Below are 16,171 nucleotides of genomic sequence, written 5' to 3'. Positions count from 1 at the left end.
AGGGGCGCGACAGTCCCCTGCATTCCCCTCATAGCTCACCTCATCTCTTCATTAAGCCTCCTACACAACAACAACAGTGGCAACGGGCCTTCTCACAGTTCTTTCCACCCTGAAGAAAGATGCACGAGGCCAATGAAATGGATTCAGTTTCAATCTATAAGAGATTGTATCTGATTGTATCTCGGGGCATGCTGTTCAAGAGGGAAAGCTTTTCGTTTGGCTTTTTTTCTGTTGAGTGGGCAGGTGCACACTTAACACATAAAGACACACACAAACTCATGCACGCACGCACGCACACGCATATGCAAACACACATACACACAGACACCAGCCCCCCCCCCACCAGACCCACACACACTCTCCCACACAAACTCACACCAATCATCCTCTTTCGACTAAACCCCTCACACTCAGTAAAGAGGGGCTGCCAGCCAATTTATTTTCCTTGCTGCCACAAAATGAGTTTGGAGAGCTCCCCCCCCCCCCTGCTCTGATAACATCGCTGGGAGGAGATAGAAGTATAGACATTTACAAAAGCCACGTCCTGTGTGACAGCTAGGCAACTATCTATGTGCTTTCATAACCAAGCAGGACAAAACAGGAGCAAGCAGGACCAAACAGGACCAAACAGGAGCACTGAGGCTGAAACTGGCCGTCAGCTCCTCCCGAACTGTAGTGGTGGTGCTGATGGGTGGTTCAATAGAGAAATAAAGAGAGAGATGAATACCCAGCTGGTATGGACTACAGTCATCACAGTCATCACACAGTCTTCCCGCAGAAGACAGATTCACTCTTATGTTGTGATGGTTTGTCCAGCATGTCCTATCTACATAACACTACTGATCATCTCCCGAGCCATGTACATGAAGGTCATGAAGGTCAAGAGAGACTACATTACCACTATGTGCGCATAATTGCGGTCTTACAAGTCTTACAAGCGTGTATGTGACTAGTAAAATGTGATTTGATTTGACTATGCTGAGGTTGGCAGTGCCAGAAATAGTCATCAATCTGTAGGTGATAATTGATGAGTGCTTCATTTCACTGTGTGCATCCAGCCTTCTCTCTTACAGTCTGCGGCTGCCTGGGAGTTAACTGATAATTATCAGAGGAGAGAGAGAGAGAGGAGAGAAAAACGTGTCACAGCATGGGGTAGTGCTGGGCTCTAGGAGAGACAATGCAGGGGTGGGTGTGTACAGTATATCACCCCGCCACGCAGCATGCTACTTTGCTGCACACGCACGCACGCACGCACGCACGCACGCACGCACGCACGCACGCACGCACGCACGCACGAGCACACACACACACACACCACACACACACACACACACACACACACACACACACACACACACACACACACACACACACACCCATACTAATGCAGGCAGGCAGGCACATGACCACACACACTCAGAAGAAGCCTGCCCAGTCAAGCCCCTGTGTACTCACAGACCGGCTCACAGAACTCAGACCGGCTCAGACCACGTTGTAATTGTTTAACGGTCTACAACACGGTGGTTTTGATGATCTCACCAGTCCTCTAAAACCACATTAAATCCTGGAGGACATACAGTTACAATCATTTTTATGCCTGGGGGGTCATTTTTGTATCTAGATGTCCCCCATGGTTCCCTTCTCTCTTCTTGTCCTTCTCCCCCCCCCCCCTCTCTACCTCCCCCATCTCTCAGGGTCTGACAGGTCAGTGTACGGCGCACTAGTAATGGAAGGTGCAATTTTCCTCATCCAATTGAGCAATCAATCTCACGTCTCATTTGCTCCACTCAGCCACGTCACACAGCTTAGTAGCCCAGTGGTCTGGGGGAGCGTGACTGGGCCTCGAGGACCCGTCCCTGGGTAAAGGAGAGCAGGGAGGCAGGAAGACTGATCGTACTGGACATGGAACAACGCTACGTCAGCTCAGCATACAGCTAGGGTTTATGGAACGAGGGTTACGTAAGGAGAGGTGGATCCCACCATCTCCGAGTCTGCTGGAGGGGACACTCACTAATGGCCCAAGACGGAAAGACCCAGAACCACACACACACTTAGGAGTCAAACTCCAATTCTTCAACAGTCAAACTCAAAGATTTGGGATTCTCCGATTCATTATCGATGTCTCATTCCCTGCCAATTTAATCAGTAATGATCTAAATCCTGCTTTGCTGGTTTTAAAATGACTTCATCTGTAAGGCTCTTAGCCTGACCCTTTGCTGTCCTACTGTCTTAACAGTCTCAACAGCACTCAGACAGACAGACAAAGAGAGAGATAAACAGAAGAGAGAGAGAAATAGAGAGAGAGAGAGAGAGAGAGAGTGAGAGAGCGTGAGATAGTGAGAAATAGAGAGAGAGAGAGATAGACAGAGAATGAGCTAGAAATAGAGACAGACAGACAGAAATCAAGTCCAAGTGGAGCTCAGCTCCTTCTCAGCCTTCTGATGCAGGCCGACATGTTTGTCTCTTACATAACAGGGTGTTTTTTCTACAAACACGGGTGCAACTTTGGTTTTAGAAGTGGGGGGGACATAATAATAATAATAATATATATATTTTTTAATTCAGTCGGATAAACGCTTCAAACAGCATACCCGACCGCTCGGAGGCGTCCGCATTGTTTTCCTCGTTTTGTATCACATTCCAAAGATAAAAACTTGGGGGGTGGCAAATTTCAGAAGGTAGAGGGGGGGGGGACATGTCCCCCCGTCCCCAGTGAAAGTTGCGCCCCGCAAAACATGCAACACACACACACACACACACCACACACCACACACACCACACCAACACACAACACAACACACCACACACACACACACACACACACACACACACACACACACACACACACAAACACACACCACATGGAGAGAGCGAGAGACTCCGGGAGAGTCAGGATCTACCGGTCTTCTGTCAGTGAGAGAGGCAGGAATGTTCTGACAGGACCTAATGAGGAGAACAGAGAAAACAGAGAACACTTAGAATTAGGCGCCTTAACGATACACGTCTTCATACTGCTCGGTTCGGTCCGCACTGTGAACACCAGTGAATACATAAAAAATACAATAAAAAAGAAACACTAGGCCATTAACTGCGTTGTATGCCATTGCCTCGTGAGTAAATCTGAGCTGGAAAAACCATTGTAGGCTATTTTGTTAAAACAAGTACAGCCTATGCGCACGTTGTAATCAAAGTTCTAATCTTAAGTGGCGGATTTCAAGCTGTCCTTTTGTGCGGCGCAGCCGGGAACTGTTGATGTGGTGGGATCGATAAACCAGAAGGATCCTCCGTCATCTTTTAAAATCTCCAGTTTGGGAACATTTTGGCTTCACAGTCGARTACAACGGCGASYGACAGAGAGTTGTGGATAAAAAGTGAATAGGATGTTCTCCGCTGCTCAACGAGAATAGTCTATGCAGGGTGGCGCGTGTAGCTCGGTGTTGTTGTCGGGCCAATCACAAGTCATCAAAGCGCCACTACAGTCATAGAGCCTCCGTGTGTGGCAAAGCAAGTTAGGACATGATCTAATCAATGGAAGTTGCAATTAAAATGATGGAATTAAAAGTTTAATGAGAAGTATATGTTACAATGAACAAATGCCAAATGGCAGGCTGCTATTTAATAGTCTGAATGGAGGTGTTGTTATTTGTAACTGTAGGACAGGAAGAAAGATAGCTGGCTAGCTATTTTAGCCAARTAGCTTCTCTCGGTTTGATGCGGTCAAGACAGGTACTACGCAATCATTTTGGATGATAAACAACCTAGCTATGACAAGCTAGAAGTTAGTCTACTAGCGCAAGTCAGCCCTCCCTCCCTCCCTCCCTCCCTCCCTCCCTGCTCCCGTTTCACTCGCTCACAGTACACACACCTGTCCTCTGCCTGCTCTCCCTCGCGCTGTATCAGGTCTGGTTAATAAAGTAGTTTACAAATGGACTTTTCTGCTGCTTCCTTTACTCGGATCCGACCACGTCTATACGAAACTGGTCGTGCTCGTGTTCCGTTCGGAGTCCTCCTGGAATGGGTCTCTATATTGAAAAATGTATTTATGCATATTTGTCCAGATGGGAAAGCCCCAGGTACATTTCGGAACGGGTCTAACTTTTTAGACCTCTACTTGAGGCCCAACATATCAATCCCTGTCACAGCAGACAACGCCAGGAACACTGTGAATGATGTCACAGAAACTGAACTTGGGCCACAAATAGGGTGCGTTTTATTTTGCCAAATAAACAACAGTTAACAAGAGTAACTGTTGGAATTACATTTTTACCGAAACCAAACCGTGACCCAAAAACCGTGTACCGAACCCCGTTACACCCCTACTTAGAACCCTGGAGAACAACRTTGGTTCAAAGCTCCTGACGTGGAACCAGACAGACATACATGCCGTGATGGAAACCATTGGTGGTGACATTCTGTAGTCACACAACTGCCATTCGTTCAATATACTCATTCTATACAGCAGGCCACATTTTCGAGATAATAAAACGTCCCTACTGTCCTACTATTCTACGATTCTGTCTTTTGTTTTCTCTGTTAGGGATCTGTCATTGGCTTATTATAGTCTTTACCATAAGCCTCGCTATAAAACCTAATCCCAATTGATGTGACCGAGAGGCTAATATGTCTAACCAAACAGGTGTCTGAGTTTGGGTAGCCATGGCAACCAAGGTCCAAAGTGACAGCATAGCCAGCATAACAGGTAATTGGCCTATTCCCATTACCTTGTTGAATATCACAGTAAACACAGGTGCAACTGGCAGCATGTTGATGATGTCACTGCCTTGGTCTGGTAGGATGACTGGGATTGTGGAGTCTGGGYCCTTATCGGAGCCAGAGCTCCGAATAGACATCTGGTAAAACTATTATTAGTCTTGGGCCAAGGCAGTCGGTTCAGACAGGGTGTGTGGCGGTGGGGGACTTTACAAATGACCTGCCAGGACAGGAAGCCTATCACCCAGTCCACCCTAATCACCGCTCGGTCTGATAGGCCCCGCTCCTCCTGGAGAATCCGTATAAATGTGCCAATCATCATAAATCACAGACACATCCCTGCATCTGGGTTTCTTCCCCTGTCAAAATGGCCGAGAGGGTTACTTCGGGTCTTCCGATAAGGGTATATGAAAAGGGGCTGCGTGCGAGACCGCTCAATGACGATTCCCTCCGATCCTTTTTTTCCCTGAAAGCAGCATGTTGWGTAAAGTGGCACCTTGCAGCACATTTGAAACCTGGGCAATTAATGCCACAGTCTAGTGCGCAGATTATTCTGACATACTGTACCAGTCAAAAGTTTGGACAAACCTACTCATTCAAGGGTTTTTCTTTATTTTTACTATTTTCTACATTGTAGAATAATAAGAGTAATAGTGAAGAATATGAAATAACACGTATGGAACCATGTAGTAACCAAAAAAGTGTTAAACAAATCAAAAAATATATTTTAGATACTTCAAAGTAGCCACCCTTTGCCTTGATGACAGCTTTGCATTCTCTCAACCAGTTTCATAAGGTAGTCACCTGGAATGCTTTCCCAACAGTCTTTAAAGGAGTTCCCACATATGCTGAGCAATTGTGCTGCTTTTCCTTCACTCTGTGGTCCAACTCATCCCAAACCATCTCAATTGGGTTGAGGTCAGGTGATTGAGGAGGCCAGGTCATCTGAGGCAGCACTCCATCACTCTCCTTCTTGGTCAAATAGCCCTTACAGCAGCCTGGAGGGGTGTTTTGGGGTCATTGTCCTGTTGGGAAAAAAATGATAGTCCCACTAAGCGCAAACCAGATGGGATGGCGTATCAACCGCAGAATGCTGTGGTAGCCATGCTGGTTAAGTGTGCCTTGAATTCTAAATAAAAATCACTGACATTGTCACCGAGCAAAGCAACCCACACCATCACACCCTCCTCCTCTAGTGTCTTCCACGGTGGAATACACACACATGCCGGAGATCATCCGTTCATCGCTACTCTGCGTCTCACAAAGACACGGCGGTTGGAACAGAAGATCACATCAATTTGGACTCATCAGAAGGACATATTTCCATCGTTCTACAATGTCACATGTCCTCGTGTTTTTTCTTGCCGCGAAAGCATAGATTCTTCTTTATTGGTGTCCTTTTAGTAGTGGTTTCTTGTGGCAGCAGATTCAACCATGAAGGCCTGATTCACGGCAGTCCCTCCTGAACAGTTGATGTTGAGATGTGTCTGTTACTTTGAACTCTGTGAGGTGAAATCTGAGGTGCAGTTAATTGCCGATTTCTGAGGATGGTAACGTCTAATGAACTTATCCTCTGCAGCAGAGGTAACTCTGGGTCTTCCTTTCCTGTGGCGGTCCTCATGAAGCCAGTTTCATTATAGTACTTGATGATTTTTTGCGACTCGCACTTGAAGAAACGTAAAAGTTCTTGAAATTTCCAGATTGACTGACTTCATGGCTTAACTTCTCTAGATATGGGGGCAGCAATTTTTTTTGTGATAAATAGCGGTCCCAATTTCAAACACTTTCATTCTACTATGTCTCCCAGAATATAATAGAGGATATGCATATATTAGTAGAAACACTCTGAAGTTTCTAAAACTGTTAAAATCATGTCTGAACTTATGTAGCAAAACCCCGAGGACTAACCATTCAGATTTCTTTTTTTTTTAGGTCACCGTCTGTTCAATGAGTTTTCATTGGGATACTAGATTTCTAATCAACCTGTTTGCAGTTCCTACCGCTTCCACTGGATGTCACCAGTCTTTGGAAATAGGTTGAGGTTATTCCTTTGTGCAATGAAGAAGAACGGCCATCTGGAATCAGTGTAACGTTATGTGTACTGTTTGAGAATTGCGCAAGACTAGAAAAGTATCGTTAGTTTGTTGTCATCCTGTTTTGAAAACAGATAGACCCATCTTCAATTTGATCGATTATTAACGTTTACAAATACCTTAAGTTGTATTACAAAAGTAGTTTGAAATGTTTTGGCAAAGTTTAGAGGTAATTTTTGAGATATTTTGTAGTGACGTTGCGCAAATTGGAAGCTGTTTTTTTTCTGGATCAAACGCGCCAAATAAATTGACATTTTGGACATATATGGACGGAATTAATCGAACAAAAGGACCATTTGTGATGTTTATGGGACATATTGGAGTGCCAACAAAAGAAATTGGTCAAAGGTAAGGCATGATTTATATTTTATTTCTGCGTTTTGTGTTGCGCCTGCAGGGTTGAAATATGCTACACTCTCTTTGTTTACTGTTGTGCTATCATCAGATAATAGTATCTTATGCTTTCYCCGAAAAGCCTTTTTGAAATCTGACATGTTGGCTGGATTCACAACGAGTGTAGGTTTAATTTGGTATCTTATATGTGTGATTTAATGAAAGTTTGATTTTATATCATTTTCTTGAATTTGGCGCTCTACATTTTCCCTGGCTATTGGCCACGCAAGCGTCCCACATATCCCAGAGAGGTTAAAGTAATGATGGACTGTCGTTTCTCTTTGCTTATATGAGCTGTTCTTTCCATAATATGGACCTGATCTTTTACCAAATAGGGCTATCTTCTGTATACCACCCCAACCTTGACACAACACAACTGATTGGCTCAAACGCTTTAAGAAGGAAATCAATTCCACAAATTAACTTTTAACAAGGCACACCTGTTAATTGAAATGCATTCCAGGTGACTACCTCATGAAGCTGGTTGAGAGAATGCCAAGAGTGTGCAAAGCTGTCATCAAGGCAAAGGGTGGCTACTTTGATGAATCTCAAATATTGTTTAACACTTTTTAGGTTACTACATAATTCCATATGTATTATTTCATAGTTTTGATGTCTTCACTATTATTCACCAATAAGAAAATAGTTAAAAATAAACTTTTGACTGGTATTGTATATACAAATTCATGTGTAATTCTCTGACCAGCAGCCGTTTAAGCATCGCTCACACACACGCACGCCACGCACGCACGCACGCACACACACACACACAACACACACACACACACACACACACACACACACACACACCCACACCAACACACACACACACACACACACACACACACACACACACACACACACACACAAACATAGAACAGATGTACTCTTGAGAGCAATTAGTCTTCCCCACTAAACTTTGGTGAGGAAAGGTAAGGATGTCAATAGAACCGTCTACCGCCTACATCCTCAACCCCACCTCCCCCTGGCTTTAACCTGTTGTTTCCAGACTACAATGGCTCCCTGAAGACTGCATGGTACAAATAGAACCTTGTAGAAGACCTCTCCTCGCCACATCCAACAGGTCCCACTGCGTGAGATAATCGGACACTTTAAAAACCTTTTAATGTCTTTAAAACAAGAGGAGAGGGGGGGGGGGTTAGAAAGGGGAGAAAAGAGAGCTGTTTAAAACCAACAAACCAGTTTCTGCTCAGGGGGGTGATGAACGGAGAGGTATTTTTAGATGTGTCTTGCTCTCTGCTCTCTCCTCTCTCTCTCTCTCTCTCTCTCTCTCTCTCTCTCTCTCTCTCTCTCTCTCTCTCTCTCTCTCTCTCTCTCTTCTCTCTCTCTCTCTCTCTCTCCTCCTTCTTTTTTTTTCTTGCCTTCCCACTCAGACTCGGCTCAGGTGTGGATTTTCTGGCTGGGGATGGAGAGACGAACAGGGGATGGATATAAACATGCCTTTCATGTAACCTGTCAGGGCTCCAGTGCTCTCATTCACTCTTGTCTGCTGCATGTGTTTCTATGTCCACAGTGTTTTCACTCTGTACTGAGGAGGAGGATGAAGGCTATAATAGCCTGAGGTCGCTGTCTGAGGATCTATCCATTCCACAGTTGGCTGACTCTTCTCAATTTTCATGTGGATTTGTATTGGAGCATTAAATTACCTTGCGATTCCTTAGGGGGGGGGGGGGGGGGGTATGATGTGTTTGAAAAATTCCAACACTGTTGCTTGGCTGTGCCTGACTCGTGCATGAGGAAATGGCCCATGCCAGCTCCAAGATGTCACATGGATTTTGTGATGAGTATATGCGTTTATTTTTGGGGGAGACGTGTGTGTGTGTGTGTGTGTGTGTGTGTGTGTGTGTGTGTGTGTGTGTGTGTGTGTGTGTGGTTGTGTGTGTGTGTGTGTGTGTGTGTGTGTGTGTGTGTGTGTGTGGGTGTGTGTTGTGTGTGTGTGTTGTGTTGTGTGTGTGTGCGTTTGTGTTCTTCTGCAGGTATTTTATGTTCCTCCATAGGGATCGCTGGTCCTTCAGCAGCTCCTCACAAACCTCTGAATGTCCCTCAGGGTTCATTGTGTGAAGCTTCATTCTATCCACCCAGAAACGCTACTGGGAACATTCCTTTGTCTTCACTGGCCTTCTCTCCTCACCTTTCTTTTTAGCTTCTCCCCATTTCACCTGCTTTCTGCTCTCTCTCTATTTTAGTCATTAGGCTAATAAAAGGTACGGTGGCCTATATTTACATCCTATTTAGTGCTGCACGACAGTGATTACATTTTAGTAGTTGCTCTTCTCCAGAGCAACTTACAGTCGTGAGTGCGTACATTTTCGTACTAGTCCCCTGTGGGAAATGACCCACAACCCTGTCGTTGCAAGCGCCATTATCTACCAACTGAGCCACATAGGTGAGGTCCTGGTCAATCACAATGAACCAGAAAAAACAGCTGCCTCCATAACCATCTGCTTGTTTCCATGATGGCCCATAATAGGTTTGTTTGCACTTGGCACAGTCCTGGAACACACCCAGAGCAGGGCGCTCCTCATCAGAGACAGACAGCTGGCCAGATAAATCATCATTAGGGTGGGAGAGGTTTTGACCAGGGTAAGCACCTCGGTTTTTAGGATGGACAGTTTGAGGGGAGCGGGAAAGAGACAGTCATTATCAGAAAAGGCTCCGTTACATGCTGGAGGTTTGCAGGTCTGGAGATCTGCAGCATGGTGGGACTCAGTTCGGCCCAAACCACTGGATTGCAAGCAGCATGGTGAGGAGTTCTAATCAGAGCACACACACACACACACGACGACAGCAGCCCATTTGGGACAAGTGATCTTCGCCCACCAGCGACCTGATTTGTTGGCAGGGCCTGGGCTGAGCGGAGAATCCCAGATTAAACCTGAGAAGTACTCAGGACCCACCTAATGCAGCGGAACAGTGTGTGTGTGTTGTGTGTGTGTGTGTGTGTGTTGTGTGTGTGTGTGTGTGTGTGTGTGTGTGTGTGTGTGTGTGTGTGTGTGTGTGTGTGTGTGTGCCCATGGTGAAATACCTGACCCCATTCCACTGTAACCTAACGGAATAACACCACCGTTGGGTGTTAACTAAAGTGGACCACAGTGGCAAAGTGCCAGAAGATGGAACATTGTCCAAGGTACCAAAGAAAACAACGTTGTCTACTACCCACATTTTTTAAAAATATTACACTTTACTAGAGAATACTACAGTAATAACTATAGAATTATATAACAAACGGTAGTATACTGTAGAATACTATTCTACCCTCTGTAGTGTCCCTCGATCATGTGTAGTACTTACTATAGAATGTTGTAGTATACTGTAAAATACTATAGTAAATACTACAATATTATCCAAGGAAGAAAAAAACACTGTAGAAAATACTACAGTAATGTACGCAAAAACACTAGTCCAAAAAATACTACACTTTTTAAACTTTAGTAAATATTACTGTATACCATTTGCATACACCCTGCCCATTCCCCTCCCCCATAACGCAATTTGTGCCACCCATAACTGAGAAACCTACATGCCAAGTATAGACCATATATTGTGTTCCCTACAGGTTATAGAAAAGWGCAGAAGCTCTGAACTGTCTATTCAGAACCCAGCTCTACCTAACAAGGTCATCCATGATACAGTATTTGACATCCATCCATGTCTGAGGATGTTGGGAGATAATGTGGAAACTAGAGAGGGGGGGGGAAACAGTGAGCACTGTTACATTTAAGTAGGTTTTGGTTTTGCTAGGGGGATGGCGAATGGGCATAAGCGTCTGCCTCTGATTCCAAAGTTTGRAAGTTCAAATCCAGCTATTGAGAATTGTTTTTGATATTGTTTTAAGCCTATCCCAAACCTGAACCCTTACCTTAACCATTTGGAGTTAATGCCAAAACTTAAACATTCAGAGTTAATGGCTAAACATAACCTTAAACACTTTGACGTTTGGAACAATTTGACGTTTGGAACAACTTTGAAATGTGAGTTTTGAGAAACATGGATGAACATTTAATTCTGACGTGAGACTGTGAGAGCTGCTAGGTCCTACCTACTTACAGGTTATGGAGCATTTGCTCTTTTAATATTTCTCCAGTAGGTTTCCTGAAGGAGAAAGTCTCCACTTCTATGTCAAAGTTAATGAAACAAAACACTATAGTAAATACTACAGTAATGTCCGCAAAAACACTACATGAATTACTATAGTATTTACTACGGTTGTCTTTTACTACAGTATTTATACTATAGTTAACTGTAAATACTACAGTATTATACAGTACACTACAGTACATAATATAGTAAATACMACAGAATTCACTGTAGTGTTTTTGCTGACTACAGTAAAGTCAATAAAAACACTACAGTGAATACTATAGTATTTCTATTTATTTTTCTAGGCAAGTCAGTTAAGAACAAATTCTTATTCACAATGACGACCTAGGGACAGTGGGTTAACTGCCTTGTTCAGGGGCAGAACGACAGATCAGAGATTCAATCTAGCAAACTTTCAGTTACTGGCCCAACGCTCTAACCACTAGGCTACCTGCCGCCCCATGTTAGTATAGTATACTATTGTATTTTTTATGCGGGTATTCAGCTCTTCTGCATGTTGTAAAGCACTGCATGATCAATGGCTCAAGCCCAGAGCATAATCATTCATTCATTGGGAGAAACAACCATGTGACTGATAAGGAAGTAGCTCACGGTCACATGTCCTCCATCTCCACTGACTTTCCCTTTGCCTGTAAGGCTCCTCCCCCTCTCTCTGCTCAAGGACATGCTTCTCTCAGCCTCCTACAAACAAAGGGACAACAGCACTTCCTGAAGGCATAAATAAAATGGGGGCAGGCTCGGTATAGTGTTTCCTTGATAAGTAATAGCGTAACGAGTGGGGTTTGCAATACAAAAGGAGTGCATTAGGCCTTGGGATTGACTGCTACAGAGGTCTGTGTCCCTAAACTGTCTCCACTGCGATCCCACTAAATCACTGGGGTAATGAAAGCCCAGAAATACACACCAGCAAACATAAAACACTGCCCAGTCTGCCCATGTCCTCCAAGAGAAAAACTATTATAAAGGTAGAGAGAGAGAGATAACTATTTGCACTATTCGCTACAACACTGTATATAGACATAACATGACATTTGAAATGTCTTTATTCGTTTGGAACGTGTGAGTGTAATATTTTTTTATTTTTTTATTTCATGTGTTTCCCGTGCCAATAAAGCCCATTGAATTGAATTGAATTGAATTGAATTGAGAGAGAGAGAGAGAAAGAGAACATGCAAGGGAGCGACTGGGAATGAAAGTGGGAGAGGGGTGGCGAGATTGAGAAAAATAAAGACAGAGGGAGAACAAGCTAAAGAGAGAGAGAAAGCGGGAGGGAGAGATGTCCTGCTGGATGTTTACACTTAAAGGCGTTATCTTTCCTGACTGCCTGCCCCCTTCGCCAATTCCAGCTGCAACCCAACCACCCAAACCCCTCCCCTCCCTACCCCTACCCCAACCCCCCATCCCTGCCCTACCTCAACCCAACCCAACCCCCTTGCATCACTCCATCCCTCCCTCCAATCCAGCCTCATCACCTTCAGAGGGTCAAAACAGCTGCAACGGGAGTCGATGCAGTTGGAATTAGAGGAGGACTGGACAGGGAGCGGTGAGGAACGGAGGGGATGAAGAAAAGCCTTAATCAGCAGTGTTCTGTCTGTGTTGGAAAGGGGAGGGGTTGCAAGCATTCCACTTCCCTTTGTCCATTTGTGTGGAATCACTTCTTATCAAAAAGGTAGCTGGTTAACAGAGGGCAATGCGCTAGACACAGGCAGCCCAAACCACAAAAAAATGTATCTAATCTCAGAGAGMTGTCCTTACTGGTGACCCTACTTCTAATCCCAACATTTTCCATTGGTTTAGAGGGGTGGATGGCGGATCCTTCACAATGCATTTACACGACGAAACGCTGAGAGCCTACGACGGGTTTTAAACAGATTGTCTTGGGAAGACATATGACAAATAGTCAGCAGCCAATCTGGGTTTCACCGAGGTGTAATGGTTCATGCATCCTACATATGGACTCAAATATTACTGACCACATCTTTCAACCCACTGAGGTAATAAGCATTGAAATGTTTGGGGGGAAGGTCTGATGTTATAGAGCACAGTATGTCACAGCCTGCCACAAGCTAAGGGAGGAAACATAAAATGTACTATTTTCTCCATGTCTTATAAGTAATAGACCAAATAAGTACCACCAGTCATTTTACATTTTGTTTGTCGAATTAGATTCTGAATGGATTGTTATTCAATTATTAAAATGGACCATTATTACATGTCTGCATTGAAACAGAGAAGAAGGAAAACATGGCAAATACTGCATATTTGCTTTCTCTTTTTCCCTTCCTTCTCACTCTCTTCTCCCTCTACCTGGCCAGCATCTTCAGCCCCTCCACTACCCCAGGAGACAGACCGTCCAGCAGCAGAATCCAATGGAATAGCCAGGCCCAYCAGCTACCTCAATCCTGCAGCAGCAGCAGAATCACTTCCACTCCCAGACAGGAGCCACAGAATACCAATTCATTACTTACAAACCYCCTTTTATTCACCTTTATACACACATCCCTGATTCTCAGGGACGGAGACATTTCTAACTGACGGAGGACAGAGACAGAGTGGGCAGTGAAAGGGTGAAGCCAGGGATCGGCAGGCACACATAATAGTTCTGGATCGGAAGGGTGCCAGCTATGCAAAGAATTCGCCCTCTCCATTGGGCCAAGCACAACACAGCAGCAGTACCTCGCTTAGCATAGGCCCGCCAACCACAAAGCTAGCCAGCCAGCCAGCCAGCCAACCAGCCAGCCAGCCAGCCAGCCAGCCAGCCAGTGACTGAGTGAGTTAGCATTGCAGCCAGCCAGACACCCAGCTACCCAACCAGCTAGCCAACAAGCCAGCCAGCCCTAACCTCATTCTGAGAGCTGGGCCAAGGCTATGGTCAGTCATCAGTCCCCCCTCCCTGCTCTCCTCGCCTCCATAAAGGGACAGCAGGAGAGAAAGGGGCCTCCTTTTGTCCACTCCAGATTAGTCAACACAGGGGGAGGGCCAAGACTGAGAGAAGAGGACATCTGATTTCTCCTTAGAGCATAACTGAGCATAACGCAATATCTGTAGATAGCAAACAGTGTTTTTAGCAGGAGCATTTATCAGGATAGAAAGACTTGCACAAAGCAACTTCCTCCCACAGTTTTCTATTCAACTCTTTCCAGTAAACATACGGCGAGGCCAAATGAAGAAAGGCCAAATGTCAACATTTGGCTTAAAAGTTACTAGTCCCTATTTGAGGCCAATCAAAAAACACAACCCTCTATCATAAAACTCAAACCGGTCACTTCACAACATATAGGACAACATACAATTGTGGTTCAGTCTGACCGTGTATGTGGTCCCAAACTTTCCATTTACTGAAAACGGACACGCTTTTATTCCAAGCCTGGTGAATTTACATGAAACCTTGAAGACAGGCAAATAACAGATCAGCTCAGCTAAACCCAGCCTACTTAACCCTGGCTACTTAACCCAGCCTACTTAACCCTGGCTACTTAACCCWGSCTACTTAACCCAGCCTATTCAACACCGCGTAACCTATAGCCAAACCCAGCTAAACCCAGCCTACTTAACCCAGCCTATTCAACACAGCGTAACCTATAGCCAAACCCAGCTAAACCCAGCCTACTTAACCCAGCCTATTCAACACAGCGTAACCTATAGCCAAACCCAGCTAAACCCAGTGGCGGTATTGTTCGGTTTGGTCGCAGGTGAGGTGTGACAGTGCATTTAACAGTGTGGCATTTTTAATGATTAATAGTCAAAGGGTGTCGATCACATCCCCTGGACTTGGATCTCAAATAAATAAATGTTTTGGTCAATACAGATATAGATGACAGTGTCATAAATTTGCGAGTGTAGGAATGGGTGTGCTTCTGTTCGACAGTTGATGTAGTATCTAACAGTAATCACCATTCCGTTGGGAGGATTTTCAACTACCTAATTTGGACCAGGACGTACTCTCATTACAAATCTACTGAATAGTGGAATGTTGAGAATACGCTATCGGTTTAGTATGTTCGGTCACTGGAATGGCGGTTGGCTTAAACGATCATTGGGAAGGAGTGTTGGCTTTTAATGTGGTTGTCCCATCAGTGTATATGGGTAAGTAAATATGTCTCTCTGGCTGATTGGGTCGTATTCAGCAGCACAGTAAAATAGTTCACACTAATTGGATCTTGTAGGCTTGTTACATTGATTATGTGTTCCATAGTTATTCTTCTGGCTTATATATGTTATTCAGTATTATCATTATGTGTTCAGTATTATCACCGAATTGTTTGTTCCAGTATTTATCTCTGAATGTCTGTTTCTCTCGGGTAGTATTATACATAATGCGGTTAAGCCGATGGTACTCTGGGATTATTATGTTGGTTTCCCCAGTTGATTTGTGATTTCATATTCTCTTTTGTTTTGTGACTTGTGGGCGTGGGTCTTTGTTGCTTTTTGGTGGGGGGGTGTGTGTGTGTGTTTGCTGGGTGAAGTGGGTGGTGTGTGTGGATTGCGCGGTGGGGTTTTGTTTTGGTTGCGCTGTTTCGCTCTCCCCTAGTTCCCGTGTCGGTTCCTGCTGAGTGTGCGGCTTCCGTGGTGTTTCGTATATTATAACGTATGATAATAATGTTGTAAGTTATTGCATTATGTGGTTCCAGTATCGTCATTTTACTCGAGTTGTAATGGGTTCGCATCGATAGTTGGTTATATTTAATTAGTTGATTTTCACGGTATTATCTTAATGTGGGTTGCGCTATTAATTATTTTATCTTAATGTTTGTCTTCTCGTATTGTCATTATTCGTGAATTCTCTCAGTATCATGCGGGTTAGGTGGCTTGTTCCAGGTATGATTATTGTGGTTTCATTATTAACTTGTGGT

At 44.5% G+C, this 16,171-nt stretch overlaps 1 protein-coding gene across 1 annotated transcript in view; it reads right to left on the bottom strand.

Annotated features, from left to right (window-relative positions):
• The window catches only part of LOC111966899 (microtubule cross-linking factor 2-like), an 84,143-nt gene that overhangs the window by 56,723 nt on the left and 11,249 nt on the right, over window positions 1–16,171 (bottom strand).

This window comes from Salvelinus sp. IW2-2015, linkage group LG7 (genome assembly GCF_002910315.2).
Source record: "Salvelinus sp. IW2-2015 linkage group LG7, ASM291031v2, whole genome shotgun sequence".
In the NCBI taxonomy this organism is placed as follows: domain Eukaryota; kingdom Metazoa; phylum Chordata; class Actinopteri; order Salmoniformes; family Salmonidae; genus Salvelinus; species Salvelinus sp. IW2-2015.
Note: the sequence above shows the minus strand (reverse complement) of the source record. Positions and strands in the feature narration are given on the sequence as shown.